Consider the following 21853-nt stretch of genomic DNA (forward strand, 5'->3'; position numbering starts at 1 on the left):
GTGATTATCAGAGATATTAATGGACTAACAGTAGGTTGTGAGGGCCCAAGGATGGATACTTAGCCTAGTGTGGGGACGCTGAAAGCCTTAGAGGACACAGTGCTCAAGCTGAACTTTAAAAAATGAGAAAGAATCTACTAGGTAATAAAGGGGAAGAGAGAGGGCAGTCCAGTTAGAAGGAATGGCATTGTAGAGGTCTGGAAATGGAAAACAGCTAGTGAAAACAAATGAGCACACCCATATTTCACCTATCTTTCAATGAGGAGATTCTGACTTTGTCAAATATTGAACTCCAGAGATGTGTTGGTGTCCTTCCATTAATGTGGTAATTTGATCAATGTTCAAAAAGGCAACTTTATGCTAGTTGCATTGAGAAATCACATAAAATGGACAAATTACTACAGACCTATATCTTGTCAAAATTGTCCAGAAAAAAGAGTAATCTTGAGTGGGACTAAAAGCTGTAGCCAAAGAACTTTTCTTCAGAAAAATAAAAATGGAACTGCCTGTTCACCTGGCAATTCCACTGCTGGGATTATACCCTAAGAACCCTGAAACACCAATTCAAAAGAACCTAGGCATCCCAATGTTCATAGCAGCACACTTTACAATAGCCAACTGCTGGAAGCAACCCTAAGTGCTGGTCAGCAAATGAATGGATCAAAAAACTATGGTACATTTACACAATGGAATTCTGCAGAGCAGAGAGAAAGAAGGAGCTCCTATCTTTTGTGACAGCATGGATGGAACTGGAGAGCATTATGCTAAGTGAAATAAACCAGGCGGTGAAAGACAAATACTATATGATCCCACCTTTAAGTAGAACCTAATCAACAAAACAAGCAAAATATAACCAGAGACATTGGAATTAAGAACAAACTGACAGTAACCAGAGGGAGGGAGGGAGGGGATAATGGGGGGAAAAGGGTGAAGGGTTTTCAGGAGCAGCTATAAAGGACACATGGACAAAATCAAGGTGGATAGGATCAGGGAAGGAAAGTGGGGATGGCTGGGGTGGAGGGAGAGTGGAGAGGGGAAAATGCAAACTGTACTTGAACAACAACAACAACAAAAGCTTTCCATACAGAAACTGGGCCCAGATGAGTTTACTGATGAAGCACTCAAGGAACAAGTAATTCCAATTTTACACAAGCAGAGTTTAGAAAAAGAGGGAGCATGCCTAATTCATCTTATGGGGCTGATGTAACCTTGGCACTAAAACCTGATGAGTGAAAACATATTACTAAATGATCTCAAGAAAATAGATGCAAATATTTAAAACTAAGTGATAACTGCCCGTCAGTCTGTTCAGGCTGCTATAACAAAATAACATAGATTAATAGAAAACAAACATTTATTTCTCACAGTTTCTGAGGCTTGGAAGTCAAGATAAGGTGCTGGTAATTTTTGTGTATTGTGAGGGCCAACTTAATGATCCATAGACTTCTCACTGTGTCCTCACAGAATGAGGGGGGAAGGTCAGTCTCGGGAGTCTCTTTTGTAAAGACACTGATTCCATTCACGAGGGCTGTATTCTCATGACCTAATCACCTCCCAGAGGCTTCACCTCCTAATACTATCACATTTAGTGACTAGGTTTTTGAAGGGATAGGAACATTTGTCTATAGCACTGCCTAAGTCCAGTACAGCTCTTTGACTTATAATAGGGTTACTTCCCTATAAACCGATCATAAGTTGAAGTATCATAACCTACCAAATATGGCTTAACCTAGCCTACCTTAAATGTGACCAGACACTTGCATTAGCCCACAGTTGGACAATTGTTTTGAGTTTCACTTCAAAAGTAATTGCCTTCCTCTTCTCACCAGAAAAAGAAGACACAAATGGGTATTTTGTAGACATAATGGGATGTGAAAACTAAGTGATAACTGCCTGTCAGTCTGTTATCCAAAACAGACTATCCAAAAACATAATATCCAAAAAAATTATGGCAACACAAAACACTGTAGCCTATTTGTTGTTTATTCTTGTAGCTGACTGGGAGCTTCAACTCACTGCTGCTGCCCAGCATCAGAAGAGAGTATTATTGTACTGCATAACACTAGTCTGGGGAATGATTTCTACTAAATGTGTATTACTTTTACATCATTGTAAAGTTGAAAAGTTGTAAGTTAAACCATAATAAGTTGGAGACTATGTGCATATTAAAAAAAGTATAATATGACCAAATTGGATTTATTCCAAAACTGCACTGTGGTTTAACATTTGAACTCAATCAGCATAATTTACCCCATTAGCAAATTAAATGAGAAAAAACAATTATCTCAATAGATGTAGAGAAAGGGTTAGATAAAGTTTGACATCTATTCATGATTTAAAGGACCTTAGCAAGTTAGTTGAATAAACTTTCTTACCATAAAAGATACCTTAAAAATTTACAATGAAGTACATAGTTAGAAGTGAAATGTTAAGAGTTTTGACATTTGGAATGTGGAAAGCATGCTTGGTGTCACCATTTCTATTTAGCATTGTACTGGAGGTCCTAGTAAGAAAAATAAATCAAGGAAAAGAAAATATTTAAATATTGGAAGTGAACAGAATTTTAATTATTTGTAGATGATAGCATTGGGTTGTAGAAAATCCAAAACAATCTATAGGTAAATTATTAGCATTATTAAGAATTTAGGACTTCTGGCCAAGATGGAGGTGTAGGTATACACACTGCACCTCCTCACACAACCAAAAGAAGGACAGCAACAATTGAAAAATAAAAAACAACCAGAACTGACAGAAAATCAAACTGTATGGAAGTCCGACGACCGAGGACTTAAGAAGAAACATCCATCCAGACTGTAGGAGGGGCAGAGACGCACGGCTGGGCAGAGAGGACTCACAACAAGGTAGTGGCTAGAGGACTGGGGCAGGCAAGGCGGTGGCTGGTGGAGTGGGCAGTCCCACATTTGCATGCAGATAAACCAGGAGGAACAACTGGGGAGCAGGATGGACTGTGCGACCCAGGGCCCCATTGCGGGGAAATAAAGCCTCATACCACCAATTGAAAATACCTGTGGGGTGCTGGGAGAGACTCCCAGACTCACAGGAGAGTTTGTTGGAGAGACTCACAGAGTCCTAGAACATACACAAACCCACCCACCCAGGAATCAGCACTAGAAGGGCCCAGTTTGTTGGTCGGAAGTGATTGAAATCCGGCAGAGAGCAGAGCAAGCACCATTGTCCTCTCTCGGACCCCTCCCCCACATACAGGGTCACTGCACAGCAACTTGGATTGCTCCACCCTGGTGAACACCTAAGGCTCAGCCCCTCATATTTAACAGGCGTGTCAAGACAAAAAAAAAGGCCCAAATGAAAGAACAGATCAAAGCTCCAGAAAAAATACAACTAAGTGGTGAAGAGATAGCCAAACTATCAGATGCACCGTTCAAAACACTGGTAATCAGGATGCTCACAGAACTGGTTGAATTTGGTCTCAAATTGGATTAAAGAAATGAAGGCTATGCTAAGTGAAGTATAGGAAAATATACAGGGAACCAATAGTGATGGGAAAAAAACTGGGACTCAAATCAACAATTTGGAGCAGAAGGGAAAAAATATCCAACCAGAAAAAAATGAATAAACAAGAATTCAAAAAAATGAGGAGAGGCTTAGGAACCTCCAGGACACCTTTAAACATTCCAATATCCAAATTATAGGGGTACCAGAAGGGGAAGAGGAACAGCAACAAGTGGAAAAGTTATTTGAACAAATAATAAAGGAGAACTTCCTCAAGCTAGCAAAAGAAATAGACTTCCAGGAAGTCCAGGAAGCTCAGAGAGTCTCAAAGAAATTGGACCCAAGGAGGAACACACCAATGCACATTGTAATTACATTACCCAAGATTAAAATGAAGGAGAAAATCCTAGAAGCAGGAAGACAAAGGGAGACAGCTACCCTCAAAAGACTTCCCATAAGACTGTCAGCTGATTTCTCAAAAGAGACCTTACGGGCAAGAAGGGGCTGGAAAGAAGTATTCCAAGTCATGAAATCGAAAGACCTACATCCAAGATTGCTCTATCCAGCAAAGCTTTCATTTAGAATGGAAGGGCAGATCAAGTGGTTCCCAGATAAGGTCAAGTAAAGGACTTCATCATCACCAAGTTCTTATTATATGAAATGTTAAAGAAATTTATCTAAGGAAAAGAAGATAAAAAATATAAACAGTAAAATGACAGCAAATTCACAATTATTAACAACCACTCCTAAAACAAAAAAGGAAAGTAAACTAAACAAACAACTAGAACAGGAAGAGAACCACAGAAATGAAGATCACATGGAGGATTAGCAACAGGAGAGTGGGAGGGGGAGAGAGGGAGAGAAGGTACAGAGAATAAATAGTATAGATGGTAGGTAGAAAATAGAAAGCGTGAGGGTAAGAATACTATAGGAAATGTAGAAGCTGAAGAACTTATGTGTATGACCTATGGACATGAACTAAAGGAGGGAATGATGCTGGGAAGGGGGAGTACAGGACAGAGGGTAATAAAGGAGAGAAAAATGGGGCAACTGTAATGCCATAATCAATAATATATATATATATTTATATAAACATATTTACTGATTATGCTATTACAGTTGTCCCACTTCCCCCTTCATTTCCCTCCACCCTGCACACCCCTCCCCCACCATTCCCCCCTTTAGTTCATGTCCATGTGTCTTATTGGTTCCCTGTGCATTTCTCTTCATTTCACTTAGTTTAGCCTTCATTTGTTCATCTAATTTGTGACTAAAATCAACCAGTTCTGTGAGTATCCTGATCACCAGTATTTTGAACTGTGCATCTGATAGGTTAGCTATCTCTTTGTCATTTAGAAGTATTGGCTCTGGGGCTTTGAGCTGTTCTTCTGCTGGAGCCATAATGTTTTGGTGTGTTCATTCTTGTCACATATGAGGGGTGGAGCCTTAGGTGTTCACCAGGGTGGGGAAACCCAAGTCACTGGGTTGTGACACTGTATGTGAGGGTGGGGTCTGAGAGGGGACTATTGCGCTTTGCTCCACTCTCTGTTGCACCTCAGTCCCTTCCACAGCTTCCCCCAAGCAAACTGGGCCTTTCTGGTGCTGATTTCCATGTGGGCGGGCTCGTGTGCCTTCTAGGACCCTGTGGGTCTCTCCAACAAACTCTCCTGTGAGGCTGGGAGTCTCTCCCTGTGCCTCAACCCCCACATGTATTTTCAATCAGTGTTTTGAGGCTTTATTTCTCAGTGCTAGGATGGGTTGCATGATCTCTCTCGCTCCCCAGTTATCTATGTGCAAATGTGGGACCGCTGCCCAGTCAGCCAGACACCTTGCACACAGTGCCCCGCTTCTCAATCGCCACCTCGCTGTGTCTGCCCATTGCCACCCCATGCCCGTGGTCTGCCAGCTGCTGCCTGGGTGCCCAGGGTCTGTCCAGTGCCGTCTTGTGCACCTGCGGTGCCTTGCATGCCCGGTGTCACTGCTTCCTGTGCTGCAACCCTTCTGCTTGGGCACCCAACTCCGCCCCACCTACTGGTCTGGATGAATGTGTCCACTTTAACTCCTTGGTTGTCGGACTTAGATACAGTTCAATTTTCTCTCAGTTTTGGTTGTTATTTTGTTTCTAAATTGTTGTTGTCCTTATTTTGGTTGTTCAAGGAGGCACAGTGTGTCTACTTATGCCTCCATCTTGGCCAGAAGTCCCATTAAAATATATTTAAAAATAAATAAAAGGATGTGTGAAGAAATAAAATTTAAAAAGATTTTTGATATAAAATTCATATTTTAAAATCCATTGCTTTTATATGCTAACAACAAAGACATTTTAATAAAGATACCATTTATGAACTCTTTAGAAATTAACAAAAGGGAGAAAGATCTCTTTGGAAAAAAGAAAACCTTGAAAGGCATTAAAAAAGACTAAAATAAATAGAAATGTTCATCAAATGGAAGAGTCAATGTCATTAAGCTGTTAGTTCCTTCTAAACTGTTTTGTAGGTTCAGTGCAAATTCATTCATGATTCCAATATTTTTTATGTGTACTATAGCAAGTTAATTCTTAAATTTATGTCTAAGTGCCAACTATCCAGGACACACATACTTATAAAAGTATAGCAATTAAGATAGTGTAATACTGCTGTGAGGATTGACAAATAGACCAATGAAAGACTAGTGGTCTCAGAAACAGAGCCACTCTTATGGAGACACAGAATAGGTGGCCAAGGAAGTACTGTGAGAGCAGAGGGGGATGATTGGACTTTCAATAAATGAAAGTGGTTATTCAAATTGAGCAAAAATGAAATCGGATCTTTACCTCACAACACAAAAATAATTCTAGGTAGATTGAAAACCTAAATGTGAAAGGCAAAACCCAAAGAATTTTAAGAATTTTATATAGTAGAATACCTTCATATACTCAATGGTAGAAAAGTTTTTCTTAAACAAGGCACAAAAACGCTAACCGTAAATGAAAATTATAAAATGCTTAATTAAATTAAAATTAAGAATGTCTATCAAAAAACACCATAAAGAGAGTGAAAACCACATATTGGGACACAAGTTGGGAGAAGATAGTTGAAACATGAGTGAGGAAAGGCTCAAACCTAGAATATATTAAAAACTACAAATAGAAGACCAAGATGTGCAAGTAAGTATATAAATAAACTGTATATTCACATAGTGGAATACTGTACAATGAAAATGAAAGATCTACAAGTACATGGGATAGCCTGGATGAATTTCAGACAAGATATTGAGCAAAAGAAGCCAAACACAAATGAGTGCACACTGTATGAGCCATTTACACAAAGTTCAAAACCAAGCAAAACAAATCTATTACTTGTGGTAAAATTATAAAGAAAAGCAAGGGAATGATTATCATCAAGTCATGATAGTGTTTACTTCTGGGGGAGGGAGGAATGTGATTGGAAAGGGACCTAGGGGATTTCTGGAATGTTGATAATGGTCTGATTGACCTGTGTGGTTGTTCATGGATATAAAATTCATTAAAATTCATTAATATTCATTAACATGCATATTTCTCAGGCAAAAAAAAAAAAAACCCCACCCAAAACCCAACCCACAACTAAAACAAAAGGCGGTGAGAAGTGGGAGTAATGTGGCTCTCTGGAACTCCTCCACAGAGGCTCTGGGTGACCCCAGTTTCCTTGTCTAGACCACAAAGTGTAGGTGGCCTACTTCCTTGAGAACCTCCCTTGGGGTCAGTGTCTTGCCTTTAGTCCTGAAGTTACCGAGACTCCCTCAGCTCTGTCTATGGAAGTCATGTTTTGAGGAATTGTTTATTTTGTGTCTTCTGACACCAGTTATGGAGTGGGGACATCCCCACCTCTCAGGGGATAAATAGTATGTGGCATTTTGTCCTCAGATGTCGGAGTTAATCTCCCTTTGGACCTCATTTATATGTGGTTTTAGAGCCTGGCAGATATCATTTAAAAAGTCAGAAGCCCAAGTCCTGGTTGTGTGATCTTGGGCAAGTTACCTGTCCTCTCCAAACCTTAGTTCCACATTCATAAAAGGGAGTTAATCCCCACCAAGCTTTGGGGCAAATGTATAATGACTTTCACTCATAAACATATTTGATTGATCTAGTAGTCCAGGCAGTGTAGCAGGGTGGGCAAGAGGAGGGACTCTGGAATGACACAGTCCAGGATTAAATTGCCACTATGTCACACAATGGGCAAGTTACTTAAGCTGTCTGTGTTGCACTTTGCTTTTCTCACAGGGCTATGGAGAGAGGGCAACCCTCTCACAGAGGGTTGAGTGAGATAGTATTTCAGTTACCTAGGTCAGTGCCAGGCACAGACCAAGCATTGAGTGAATGTCAGCTGTCATCAGTCCCCTCTAGAACTCTTACAATCACTATCAGCCATAACACCCTGTCCCTGCACTCAAGTGTATGTATTATAATGTGTGGGATGGGGACCTCTTTGTTCTCCATGCCTATTCCTAGCTTGCCCTCTTGAGAGGCACTGGGTCCCACACACCCTCCCCAGGGGACCTGTACCCTCCTCAGGCTCCCCCTGTCTCAGAGGCTGGCAGAAGGGACAGAGACACCATCTTGTAGGGATCACAGCAATGGCATTTGTTACAAAAGTGGAGGCCTGAGAGGAAGAAAGGAAGTAGAGTTGAGAAGACATGTGGTAGTTTCATATTGATAATGTAAAAAATTTACAAGCTTAAAACAACATGAATGTGGGTGATAATTGGAGGGTGGAGGGATCAAGAAAAAAGAAGAGGAATCAACAGTGTGGTGATTGTGGGAAGGAGAGGGATGGGAGGAGATGGAAGAAGGTATAAAGAGGATAAATGGTAATGGAAAAACTACAATACAAAATAAGCTACTGGCATTGACACAAAGAAATATGGCCCAAGTGAAAGAACAGATAAAAACTCAAGAAAAAGAACTAAGCAATGAGGAGATAAATAACCTATCTGATGCAGAGTTCAAAACACTGGTAATTAGGATGCTCACAGAACAGATTGAGTTTGGTCCAAAAATGAAGGGAGAAATGAAGGCTATACAAAATAAAATAAAGAAAAATATACAGGGAACCAACAGTGAAGGGAAGGAGACTGGGACTCAAATCAACGATTTGAAACAAAAGGCAGAAATAAACATCCAACTGGAACATAATGAGGAAACACGAATTTAAAAAAAGTGAGGAGAAGCTTAGAAACCTTGGGGACAACTTTAAACATTTCCAACATCTGAATCATAGAGGTGCCAGAAGGAGAAGAGGAAGAGCAAGAAGTAGAAAACTTATTTGAAAAAATAATGAAGGAAAATGTCCGTAATCTGGCAAAGGAAGTAGACTTCTGGGAAGTCCAGGAAGCCCATAGTCCCAAAGAAATTGGACCCAAGGAGGAACACACCGAGACACATCATAATTAAGCTACCCAAGATTAAAGATAAGGAGAGAATCTCAAAGGCAGCAAGAGGAAAGGAGACAGTTACCGACAAAGGAACTCCCGTAAGACTAGCAGCTGATTTCTCAAAAGAAACCTTACAGGCAAGAAGGGGCTGGAAAGAAGTATTTCAAGTCATGAAAGGCAAGGACCTACATCCAGGATCACTCTATCCAGCAAAGCTATCATTTAGAATGGGAGGGCAGATGAAATGCTTCCTAGATAAGGTCAGGTTAAAGGAGTTCATCATAACCAGGCCCTTATTATATGAAATGTTAAAAGGACTTATGTAAGAAAATGAACAAGATAAAAAACTCTGAACAGTAAAACGACAACAAACTGATAACTATCAACAACTCAACCTAAAGAACAAAAACAAAAACTAAGCAAACAACTAGAATGGAAGCAGAATCACAGAAATGGAGATCACATGGAGGGTTATCAGTGAGGAGAGGGAGGGGGAGAATAAGGGGAAAAGACACAGGGAATAAGATATATGGTAGTTACAAAATAGGCAGGGGGTGGTTAAGAATAGTATAGGAAGTGGAGAAGCCAAAGAACTTATATGTATGACCCATGGACATGAACTAAGTAGGGGGGAATGCTGGAGGGTGATGGGATGCGGGGAGGAGGGAGATAAAGGGGATAAATGAAAAGAAAAAGAAAGGAAAAAGAAGAAAAATAAAAAAGAGAAAACAACAACAACAACAACAAAAAAGAAAAAACAAACTGTTAAAAAAACAACACAATTGTATTACCTTCTGGTTCTGGAGGTTAGACAATTCACCAGCTGTGGGCAGGGCTGAGTTTCTTCTGGAGGGTCTGGGGGGAGAAATCATTTATTTGCATTTTCTAGCTTCTAGAGGCTGCCCAAAGTCTTGGCTGGTGCCCCTTTCCTCCATCTTCAAAGTCATCAATAGTGAGTCATCTTTCTCTCATCAAATTACTTTCTCTTTTCATTTATAAGGATCCTTGTGATTACATTGGGCCCAGGATAATCTTCCCATCTCAAAATGCTTATATTTAATCACATCGACAATGTCCCTTTTGACATGTTAGGTGAGATATTCAACATTCTGTGGTTTAGGATGTGGAAATTTCTTGGGGGCTATTATTTTGCCTATTAAACACCCCCTTCCTCACCAGGCCTCTGTGGTGGCGGCCATTGTTCCCACACTGAGGCCACAGAAGCAGACAGATGGGGCTTAACCTCGAAGGGAACAAGGTGTCCATCCTGCGGGGGAGAGCAGCATGTTACCAGTTAATTAAGACTATGTGGTTCTTGTAATAAACAATAGCAACACCTCAGCATTTACCTCAGAGTTACTCTGTGCTAGACACTGGCTGATCACTTCACACGAACCATACTTTTCTCACACCAACTCCACGATGTCAACTGTACTTTTAGCACCAGTGTACAGATGAGGAAACTGAAGCTCTGGGTGTCTTTTGTGTTTACAGCAGCCCTTTGCACAGTACTTTGCAGGGCCTTCCTGATCTTCCTCTCCTTCCTCCTCCTTGTTATAAGGCCCATTATTTTAATCTTATTGTGACCTCTGTTTTCTGTCCTCAGCTCTCAGTCCTCAGCCTGTCATCCGATCACATCTTACGACACCTCCACTTTCTTTTCTGGATGTCTGTGGACCAGGATGGGTACAGGTCCAAACATGAGTTTTCTTCTAAGTCAGACTGATCTTTCCCTTTTCTTTGGGGAAGTGTGTCTGAAGTGTTGGTCCCATGTTGAGGGCCTGGTGTCACCAGGCACAGCTCAGTCATGGACTATCCACATTACAGTAATACCCAAATTTACCAGCAGGGGGTATCACATCTGCACGACTGGGAAGGCCTTGGAGAATGCAGAGGAGGTACAGAGGCTTAAATATTTACACCTGAGGAGGTCACAGGCCTCTCTGGGTGCCTTAGCTCCATTCCTGGTATCACTCAGAACCACCCCCCTTCTCTGTGTGGACAGCTTGGGTCAGCCTAGGACCTGCTCTGCCCTTCCTCCCGGAGGACACTGGTCCTAGTCAGTGGTGTTCAGAGTGTTCTGCAGCTTGCCTTCCCCTTCCTGCTTTTATTCCTTTTTATCAGAAGATCATTTCCATGATTAAAAGGAAGAGCTCATATTTTAAATCTTGTTCTCATTAAAAGGTTGCATTATGCAGGCTGTTTTTCCACAGGATGGACTGACTCTGCTGCTGGGACCCCAGTGCAGGTTGGGCTATAGCACAGAGTGTCCTGACAGCACAGCAGTGGATCCTGAAGGCACTGGGGGAAGCCTCGACAGAGCATGGGGTTTAGGAAAAGGCCACCAAATCCCCCATTCAATTCCTGGACAGCTGTAGGCTCTGCCTCCATCCCAGGGCCTGAATGTTGAATGCAGAATCCCTATCTAGGGTGAGTAGATGCATCAGGGCTCCTCATCTGGGGGGAGATACAGGCCTAGAAAAGGAAGCAACAGAAAAGCTCCCAATGGTTTGAGTGTATGTATGACTATGGGGCAAGAAAAGGCAACCCACAATTGGCCCACTCAGCTGCTATGGGGCTGCAGGCCCAGCTCCTGTCCTTTCTGGTCCTGTTTCACTTGCATAATGTGCACAATTACACTCCCATCATGCAGGGGATGTTTATGAATGGAGGGGGATCTGTGTCAAGGAGGAAGCAGATTTGGCCCAAGAGAAAAAGGAGCAAGTCAGAGTTGGTGGGGAAGGACTGAATTGAAACACCTCAGACCCAGTCCAGGTCTGTCTTTCTGGAAGTGCTCAGGCCAGTCAGGCAGGTTGGGAAGCTCTGAGATAAGAACCATAGTCTAGGAATCCATTGAGGTCCTCTCTATAGTGTTCTGGGATGGCCAACTGCCTGTGTCAGGAGCTCCTTCCTGTTTGTCCTCATCTCTGCTCACAAGAAGCTGTAAGATGAGCTCACTGCTCCAAAAGTTATTACAACAATTCTGGAGTCCTTAAAGCCATGAGTCCCCTGTTAACACCGGTATAACTTATCTAAACTGTGGCTCCTATGTTCTGAAATGGTTTGATGATGTGTCATTATTTATTATAGCCACAGCTTATTTAGTCATTCTCCTATTGGATGGTTAGGTTGTATATGATTTACTTTTTTGCCATTCTAAACTAGCTATGGTGAGCATTCTTGTGCATGCAATGCAAGTGAAGCATTCCTGGGAGAGACACAGGAATGTTCATATAGTAAAACTATTTGTAATAGCAAGAATCTGGAAACAGCCCAATTATACATCACCAGGAAATACATTGTATTATATCAATACCACAGCTATAGGACAGAATGAACTAAACCACACACAGACAAAAGTTAGTGAAAGGAGTCAGGTATAACAGAAGACACGCTATAGGATTTCCTTTATATGGGGAGGGACCCAAAATAAAAAAAATTAAATAAAAATTGTGTATTTATTCTTACATGTTTAAACTTCACTCACCTTCAAAGTACTCTCTATTTGATACAATACACCTATTGAGGCTTTTCCCCACTGCTCAAAAACAGTTTTTGAACTTGTCGATTTTGTTGCCTTTTAGTGCTTCTGCTGTTTTTTGTTTTACCTCTTCCATATCAGCAAAAATATTTCCCTTTGAGGACTTTTTTCATCTGGGGAAACAAAAAAACAAGTAACTTGGGGCATAATTGGGTGAATAGGGAGGGTGGGGCACAGGGGTCATACTGTACTACAAGGAAAACCTGTACTACAAGGGATCCACCCTCCAGAAAGTAATTCCAGGTTTTTTGGGGGTCCCTCCTCATTTGTAGCTCAAAAACAAACAAGACTACTGTTAGGTGTACATATACCTGTGCTAAAACAGTCTTGTAGAAAGCAAGGATTTTCACTTGCTTGATTGACAGAATTTAAAAAATTTATTTAAAAACCTGTCATACAGTAAAGTTAACTTTGAAGGTTCCATGAGTTTTAAAACATGTATAGATTCATGTAACCACCACTGCATTCAAGACACATGATTCTCGATCACCTCACAGAACTCCCTTTGCTGCTGCTTCATAGTCAGACACTCACACACAAATATAGCTAATTGATATTTTACAAGTTGTGCTTATCCATTTTTCAGTGCCACACTGTCTTCCTTACTGTAGCTTTATAGTAACTCTTAAAATCTGTATTAGTCCTCCAATTTGTTCTTCCTTTTCAGAAGTATTTCGGCAATCCTAGTTCCTTTGTTTTTCCACACACATTTTAGAATCAATTAGTCTGTATCTAAAAAAAATTCTTCTTGAATTTTGTTTGGAATTGCACTAAATCTACAGATTAATTTGTGGACAATTGACATGATAACTGCTGTATTTTGCTGTGTATAATGCACAACCACATTCTTGGTCCAAATTTTCAGGAAAAAAATCTTTTGTTTTAAATTTTAAATTTATTTATTTAATATTCAGATACTTGTTTTTTGTGTTATAAAGGAATTTTAGCATTTATTTTTGAACATATTATGGCACAAGAAACTTTATGTAACAAATAAATACAAAACACAAGAACAGATACAAGGTATTTCAGGTTCTAGCCATGTATAATGCACATCCTTATTTTTCCCTAAAAAATTTGGGGAAAAATTTGGATTATATATGGGAAAATATGGGCATATCAAATCTGTCTTCCCATGAAAACAGCATGTTTCTTCATATATTTAGGTCTTTTCGAAATTTCTTTCATCAGTTTCTTGTAGTTTGCAACATTCACAGATCCTATACATGTTTTGTTAGATTTTTTTGTTCATTTTATACATATTTTTATTTAAAAATTAAAAAATATTTTATTGATTATGCCATTACAGTTGTCTCATTTCCCTCCACCCTGAACACCCCCTCCCACCCACATTCCCCACCTTTAGTTCATGTCCATGTGTCATAAGTTCTTTAGCTTCTGCATTTCCTACACACTACCCTTGCCCTCCCCCTGTCTATTTTCTCCCCACCATCTATGCTACTTATTCTCTGTACCTTCTCCCTGCTTCTCTTCCCCCAACTCCCCTGTTGTTAACCCTCCATGTGACCTCCATTTTTGTGGCTCCACTCCTGATCTAGCTGTCCACTTAGTTTGCTTTTGTTTTAGGTGTAGTTGTTAACTGTGAGTTTGCTGTCCTTTCACTGTTTATATCTTTTATCTTCTTTTTCTTAGATAGGTCCCTTTAACATTTCATATAATAAGGGGTTGGTGATGATGAACTCCTTGAACTTGACATTATCTGAGAAGCACCTTATCTGCCCCTCCATTCTAAATGAAAGCTTTGCTGGATAGAGCAATCTTGGATGTAGGTCCTTGCCTTTCATGACTTGGAATACTTTCCAGCTCCTTCTTGCCTGTAAGGTGTCTTTTGAGAAATCAGCTGACAGTCTGATGGGAACTCCTTTGTAGGGGACTTTCCCCTTACCTCTTGCTGCTTCTAGGATTCTCTCCTTCATTTTCATCTTGGCTAATGTAATTATGATGTGCCTTGGTGTGTTCCTCCTTGAGTCCACCTTCTTTGGAACTCTCTGAGCTTCCTGGGTTTCCTGGAAGTCTGTTTCCTTTGACAGATTGGGGAAGTTCTCCTTTATTATTTGTTCAAATAAATTTTCCACTTGTTGCTCTTCCTGTTCCTCTTCTGGTACCCCTATAATTCGGATGTTGGAACATTTAAAGATGTCCCGCAGGCTCCTAAGCTTCTCCTCATTTTTTTTTGAATTCTTGTTTCTTCATTCTTGTTTGTTTGGTTGTTTCTTTGTTCCTTCTGGTCCACTCCATTGATTTGAGTCCCAAGTTTTCTTTCCATCACTCTTGGATCCCTGTGCATTTTGCTTCATTTCACTTCGTGTAGCCTTCATTTGTTCATCTAATTTGTGACTAAAATCAACCAGTTTTGTGAGCATCCTGATCACCAGTATTTTGAACTGTGCATCTGATAGGTTGGCTATCTCTTGATCACTTAAAAGTATTGGCTCTGGGGCTTTGAGTTGTTCTGCTTGAGCCATGATTTTTTGGTCTGGTCACACCTGTTACATATAAGGGGCAGAGCCTTAGGTGTTCACCAGGGTGGGGCAACCCCTGTCACTTGGTTGTGATGCTGTATGTAGGGGCAAGGTCAGAGGGGGAAACAATGGCTCTTGTTTCTCTGTTTCTTGAATTTCAGTCTCCTCTTGCACTTCCGACAAGCAAATTGGGCCCCTCTGGTGCTGGTTCCCGGGTGGGTGGGGTTGTGTATGTTCTAGGACTGTGTGGGTCTCTCCAAAGAACTCTCCTGTGAGGCTGGGAGTGTCTTCCTGAGCCTCAATCCCCACAAGTTTTTTCAGTTGGTGCCTTTAGGCTTTATTTCCCGTGGCTGAGGCCCTGGGTTGTGCGATCTATCTCACTGCCCAGTTTCCCCTGGTTTATCTGCATGCGAATGTGTGTCCACAGTCAGCAAACCGCCTTGCGCACCTCACTGGGTCTACTCATTTCCTCCCCTTGCCAGGGTCTGCCAACCACTGCTTTTTCCTGCTACGACCCCTTTCCTCCAGCCCCTGACTTTGCCTTTCTTACTGGTCTGGATGAATGGTTCATTGTCAGACTTCCATACAGTTCAATTTCCTGTCTGTTCTGGTTGTGTTTTTGTTTGTAAATGTTTGTTGTCCTTAAATCTGATTGTGTGAGGAGGCACAGTGTTTCTGCCTGTGCCTCCATCTTGGCCGGAAGTCCCTTTTGTTAGATTTTTTTTGAGGAGCTATTATAGAACAGTATCGTGTGTGTGTTTTATTTTATTTTATTTTTTCTTTTTTTAAAATATATTTTATTGATTATACCATTACAGTTGTTCTATTCCCCCCCTTCATTCCCCTCCACCCGCACACTCCCTCCCCCACCATTCTCCCCCCCCTAGTTTATAACCACGTGTCTCAAGTTCTTTGGATTCTATATTTCCCCCACTATTCTCACCCTCCCCCCTATCTATTTTCTACCTACCATCTATGCTATTTTCTGTGCCTTCTCCCCCCTTCTCCTCCTCCCACTCCCCTGTTGCTAACCCTCCATGTGTTCTTCATTTCTATGGTTCCACTCCTGATCTAGCTGTCCTCTTGGTTTGCTCTTGTTTTAGGTGTGGTTCTTTTTTTTTTTTAATATATTTTATTGATTATACCATTACAGTTGTTCTATTCCCCCCCTTCATTCCCCTCCACCCGCACACTCCCTCCCCCACCATTCTCCCCCCCCTAGTTTATAACCACGTGTCTCAAGTTCTTTGGATTCTATATTTCCCCCACTATTCTCACCCTCCCCCCTATCTATTTTCTACCTACCATCTATGCTATTTTCTGTGCCTTCTCCCCCCTTCTCCTCCTCCCACTCCCCTGTTGCTAACCCTCCATGTGTTCTTCATTTCTATGGTTCCACTCCTGATCTAGCTGTCCTCTTGGTTTGCTTTTGTTTTAGGTGTGGTTGTTAATAACTGTGTGTTTGCTGTCCTTTCACTGTTCATATTTTTCATCTTCTTTTTCTTATATAAGTCCCTTTAGCATTTCATATAATAAGGGCTTGGTGATGATGAACTCCTTGAACTTGACCTTATCTGAGAAGCACTTTATCTGTCCTTCCATTCTAAATGAAAGTTTTGCTGGATAAAGCAATCTTGGCTGTAGGTCTTTGGATTTCATGACTTGGAATACTTCTTTCCAGCCCCTTCTTGCCTGTAAGGTCTCTTTTGAGAAATCCGCTGACAGTCTGATGGGTACTCCTTTGTAGGTGACTGTCCCCTTATCCCTTGCTGCTTCTAGGATTCTCTCCTTCATTTTAGTCTTGGCTAATGTAATTATGATGTGCCTTGGTGTGTTCCTTCTTGGGTCCAACTTCTTTGGGACTCTCTGAGCTTCCTGGATTTCCTGGAAGTCTATTTCCTTTGCCAGACTGGGGAAGTTCTCCTTTATTATTTGTTCAAATAAGTTTTCCACTCGTGGCTGTTTCTTTCCCCCTTCTGGTACCCCTATAATCCGGATGTTGGAACGTTTAAAGATGTCCTGGAGGTTCCTAAGCCTCTCCTCATTTTTTTGAATTCTCATTTCTTCATTCCTTTCTGGTGGGATGTTTTGTTCTTCCTTCTGGTCCATTCCATTGATTTGAGTCCCAGTTTCCTTTCCATCGCTATTGGTTTCCTGGACATCTCCCTTCATTTCAATTAGTTTAGCCTTCATATGTTTCTCTAATTTGTGACTGTAGTCTACCAATTCTGTGAGCATCCTGATAAATAGTGTCTTAAATTGGGCTTCTGAGAGGCTGGCAATTTCCCGGTTGCTTAGGGTTATTGGCTCTGGGACTTTGAGTTCCTCTTGTGCCATCTTTTGGGCTGGTCGTGCCTGTTAAGTAGCAGGATCGGAGCCCTAGGTGTTCACCAGAGCAGGGCAACTCAGTCGCTGGGTTGTGACGTTGTATGTGGGGGCGGGGTCAAAGAGGGACAATGGCTTCCCTCCGCCGCCTGCTGCCACGACCCCCACCAGCACCGCAGCCACCACTGTCACCGGGCCCCCGCGTTTCCTTCCACTGCACTCGAGTGTGCCACCGCTGTCGGCCCTCCACCACTGGGTTCGTCCCCTGGGGCCTGTGTGGTCCGTCTCACTGTGCACAAATGTGCGACCTTGGTCAGTCTGCCCTGCACCCTGACTGGCTTTGGGCTGCCCGTGTGCCTAGCGCCTAGGTCGGGGGATCTGTCCTGCCCGACCCAGCTCCGTTGCTGGTTCCGCCTCTCTTACCATCCCCGTTGAACGGTTCGTAGCTGTTGGACTTCCGTATAATTCCGTGTTCTGGTCTTTGGGTCTGTTCTAGTTCTCCAAAACTTTTGTTGTAGTCCAACTTGGTTGTGGGAGAAGGCACAGTGTTTCCACCTATGCCTCCATCTTGGCGGAAGTTCCTCGTGTGTGTGTTTTAAACAAGTTTTGGTTTGTATTGCTCATTGCTGGCATATAAAAATATGTTTGATGTTTGTCTGTTGAACTTGTATTCTGCAATGTTGCTAAACTCACTTACTAGTTCTAGTATTTTAAAAATAAATTCCATGGGATTTTCTATGCAGATGATCATGTCATCTGAGAACAGAGGTGGCTTTTTTCTTCCTTCCCAACCTGTAAGCCACTTATATCTTTTTCTTGACTTACTGAACTGGGTAGGGCTTCCAGTACAATGTTGAAAAATAAGGGCGAGAGTTGACATTCTTGCTTCATTTCCGGTAGGGAGAAAGCATTTGGTATTGCTGAGCTATTCTGGTAGACAAGACTGCACACATGTTAATCACAAATCATTGCTGGAGGAATGAATTGTGTGACTTCACTGGGAAAAGACACTTAGAAGCTCATGCTTCTTTCCTCTGGATTTCACCCCATGCACTTTTTCCCTTCGCTGATTTAATATAGTATCCTTAAGTTGTAATAAAGCTTAGCCATCAGTACAGCTACATGCTAAGTTCTGTGAATTCTCTTTGCAAATAATTGAACCTGAAATGGTCTTGGGGACCTCCAGTACCAGTGCATACACATTACAGATTATTATGTATTGTTGGTAAATTAAACAACCCCAGTTTTAAAAATTGATTATCCTATTACAGTTGTCCTAATTTTCCCCCTTTGCTGCCCACTCCACCCAGCACCCCCCACTCCCTCTGGTGGTCCCCCCTCCTTTGTTCATGTCCATGGGTCATGTGTATAATTTCTTTGGCAACTCCATTGTCCTATACTTTCCCTTAACATTTCATTGCCTATTTTGTAACTACCAATTTGTACTTCTTAATTGCTTCCCCTTTTTATCCATTCCCCCAGAACCTCTCCTCACTGGCCACCATCCCAATGTTCTCCATATCTATGATTCTGTTTCTGTTCTGGTTGTTTGCTTAGTTTGTTTTTTAGATTCAATTGTTGATAGTTATGTATTTATTGCCATTTCAATGTTCACAGTTTTGATCTTCTTTTTCTCAAATATGTTCCTTTAACATTTTAAATAATACTGGTTTGGTCATGATAAACTCCTTTAGCTTTACCTTGTCCAGGAAGCACTTTATCTGCCCTTTGATCCTAAATGATAGCTTTGCTGGATAGAGTAATGTAGGTTGTAGGTCCTTACTTTTCATCATTTTGAATACTTCTTGCCAATCCTTTCTAGCTTGCAAAGTTTCTTTTGAAAAATCAGCTGACAGTCTTATGGGCACTCCTTTGTAGGTAATTATCTGCTTTTCTCTTGCTGCTTTTAGATTCTCTCTTAATTTTTAACTTTTGGCATTTTAATTATGATGTGTCTTGGTGTGGTCCTCTTTACCTCCATCTTGTTTTGGGCTTTCTGTGCTTTCTGTACTTGTATGCCTATTTCCTTCATGAAATTAGGGAAGTTTTATTTTATTATTTTTTCAAATAGTTTTTAATTTCCTGTTATTTTTCTTCTCCTTCTGGCATCCCTATGATGTGAATGTTGTAATGTTTGAAGTTGTCCCAGAGCCTCCTTACACTATCCTCAATTTTTTTGATTCTTTTTTCTTCTTGCTGTACTGATTGGATGTCTTTTTCTTCCTTATGTTCCAAATCATTCATTTGATTGTTGGCTTCATCCTCTCTGCTGTTGATTACCTGAAAGTTGTTCTTTATTTCAATTAGTGTATCCTTCATTTCTGCCTGGGTCTTTTTTAAAAAAAAGATTTTATGTATTTATCTTTAGAGGGGAAGGAAAGGAGAGAGGGAGAGAAATATCAATGTATGGTTGCCTCTCATGTGTCCCCTGCTGGGAACTGGCCTGCAATCCAGGCATGTGCCCTGACTGGGAATTGAACCACGATCATGTAGTTCACAGGCCCACACTCAATCCACTGAGCTACACCAGCCAGGGCAGCCTGGGTCTTTTTTATGCTGTTGAAGTACCCACTGATTTCCTTAGGCATCCTTATAATTAGTGTTTTGAGCTCTGCGTCTGTAAGATTGCTTATTTCCATTTTTGTTTAGTTCTTTTTCTGGACTTTTTGTTCTATTCTTTCATTTGGATCATGTTTCTTTGTTTGCTTATTTTGGCAGCCTCCTTGTGTTTCTTTCTATGTGTTAGGTAGAGCTGCTTTGACTCTGTGTCTTATGTAGCAGTGTGCCCTAATGTAGTAGGTGTCCTGTAGGGTCCTGTGGCACAGCCTTCTTTATCACCCAAGCTGTGTGCTCCCTCCATGTGGGCTGAGTACTCCTTCCTCTTGTATACGAGTCTTGCTTGCTGTCTGAAGATCAATGGGAGGGATTTACCCAATCTAGACAGCTGGTAGGACTCCCTGTGACCCCTGGCCAGCAACCACCTTACTCTGTAGTGTGTGGAGGTAGTTGGGTGGTGCTCCAACATTGTCTGTAACTGTCCACTTGATGTGCAGGCTCTGGGGTTTCCTGGGTGGTACAGTCTAAGGTCAGCCATCACCTGTGTTCTGTCTGGGGCCACTTGGTCTAAGCTATAAAATGACCTGCAGATAGCTACCTGCTAGTGTCAGGCCTGTGGCCACTGGGTGAGAGATATGGGGGCTAGGCTCAGCTCTTGCTTGTCTGAGTGGATTTAGGAAGGTTTGATGCCTGTGCCTACCCCAGCCCTTCATATAGAAAAGCCACTTACCAGGGTGGGAGGGTTGTTTGGGTGGGCCTATAAGTTGGATGGGGTGGTCCCTTAGGTAATTATTAGGGTGGGGCTTACCATGTGAACCAGGTTGATATACTCACATATGATGCTACCACTCTGTGGTTCTTTGTTGGGGAGGGCTCAGTAAGGGTATAGTGGTCGCTGTCTACAGCTCTGTCTGGGAAGAAGCTGTCCGATAGCTTTTGCCCTATTATTGGACACTTCAGTTCCTCCCCGTATGACACTCATACCTTTCAAGGTGCTGCTCCAGTGCTGGAGCCCAGAGGGAGTGAGTCTGAGTAAGTCTGTGTGTGGTTTGAGATCCTTTAAGAGGAAAGGCAGAAAATCCTGTAGTTTCTTCTGCCAACCCAACCCCCACTGGTTTTTATAGCCAGAAGTTATGGGGACTTCTCTTCCTGGCAGTGGAACCCTGGGTTGGGTGGTCTGGTGTGAGGCTGGGACTCCTTGCTCCCCAGATATCTCTCCCAAATTTTTATACATCACACATAGGTGAGGGTCCAGCCTGTTCTGTGTCTGCACCCCTCCTACCAATCTGAATGGATGTGATTTCTTTTTTTTTAAGGCAGTACATTTGTTTAGTTATAAAATTAAACCAAACAGGAATTATTTTCCCTCTTGTTCACTGACATCTTTCAATGACCTAAGAGCAAATTTGCTTCTAACTGTTTGTCCCCAGCCATCTCCATCTTCCGTTCCTGGAACATTGGACTGAGCTCATTCTCCCGAAAATGCCTCCTCTATTTCTTCTACTTCTTCAGCTCCTTTTCTTGATCTCCAGGTAGATTTTTTCATTTATTTTTTTAAATATATTTTATTGATTATACCATTAGAGTTGTTCTATCCCCCCTTCATTCCCCTCCACCCACACACTCCCTCCCCCACCATTCTCCCCCCTTAGTTTATAACCACGTGTCTCAAGTTCTTTAGATTCTATATTTCCCCCACTATTCTCGCCCTCCCCCCTATCTGTTTTCTACCTACCATCTATGCTATTTTCTGTGCCTTCTCCCCCTCCCACCCCCCCTGTTTCTAACCCTCCATGTGTCCTTCATTTCTATGGTTCCACTCCTGATCTAGCTGTCCTCTTGGTTTGCTTTTGTTTTAGGTGTGGTTGTTAATAACTGTGTGTTTGCTGTCCTTTCACTGTTCATATTTTCATCTTCTTTTTCTTAGATAAGTCCCTTTAGCATTTCATATAATAAGGGCTTGGTGATGATGAACTCCTTGAACTTGACCTTATCTGAGAAGCACTTTATCTGTCCTTCCATTCTAAATGAAAGTTTTGCTGGATAAAGCAATCTTGGCTGTAGGTCTTTGGATTTCATGACTTGG

Source organism: Sturnira hondurensis, unplaced genomic scaffold (genome assembly GCF_014824575.4).
Source record: "Sturnira hondurensis isolate 20B ecotype Veracruz unplaced genomic scaffold, ASM1482457v3 Scaffold0013994, whole genome shotgun sequence".
In the NCBI taxonomy this organism is placed as follows: domain Eukaryota; kingdom Metazoa; phylum Chordata; class Mammalia; order Chiroptera; family Phyllostomidae; genus Sturnira; species Sturnira hondurensis.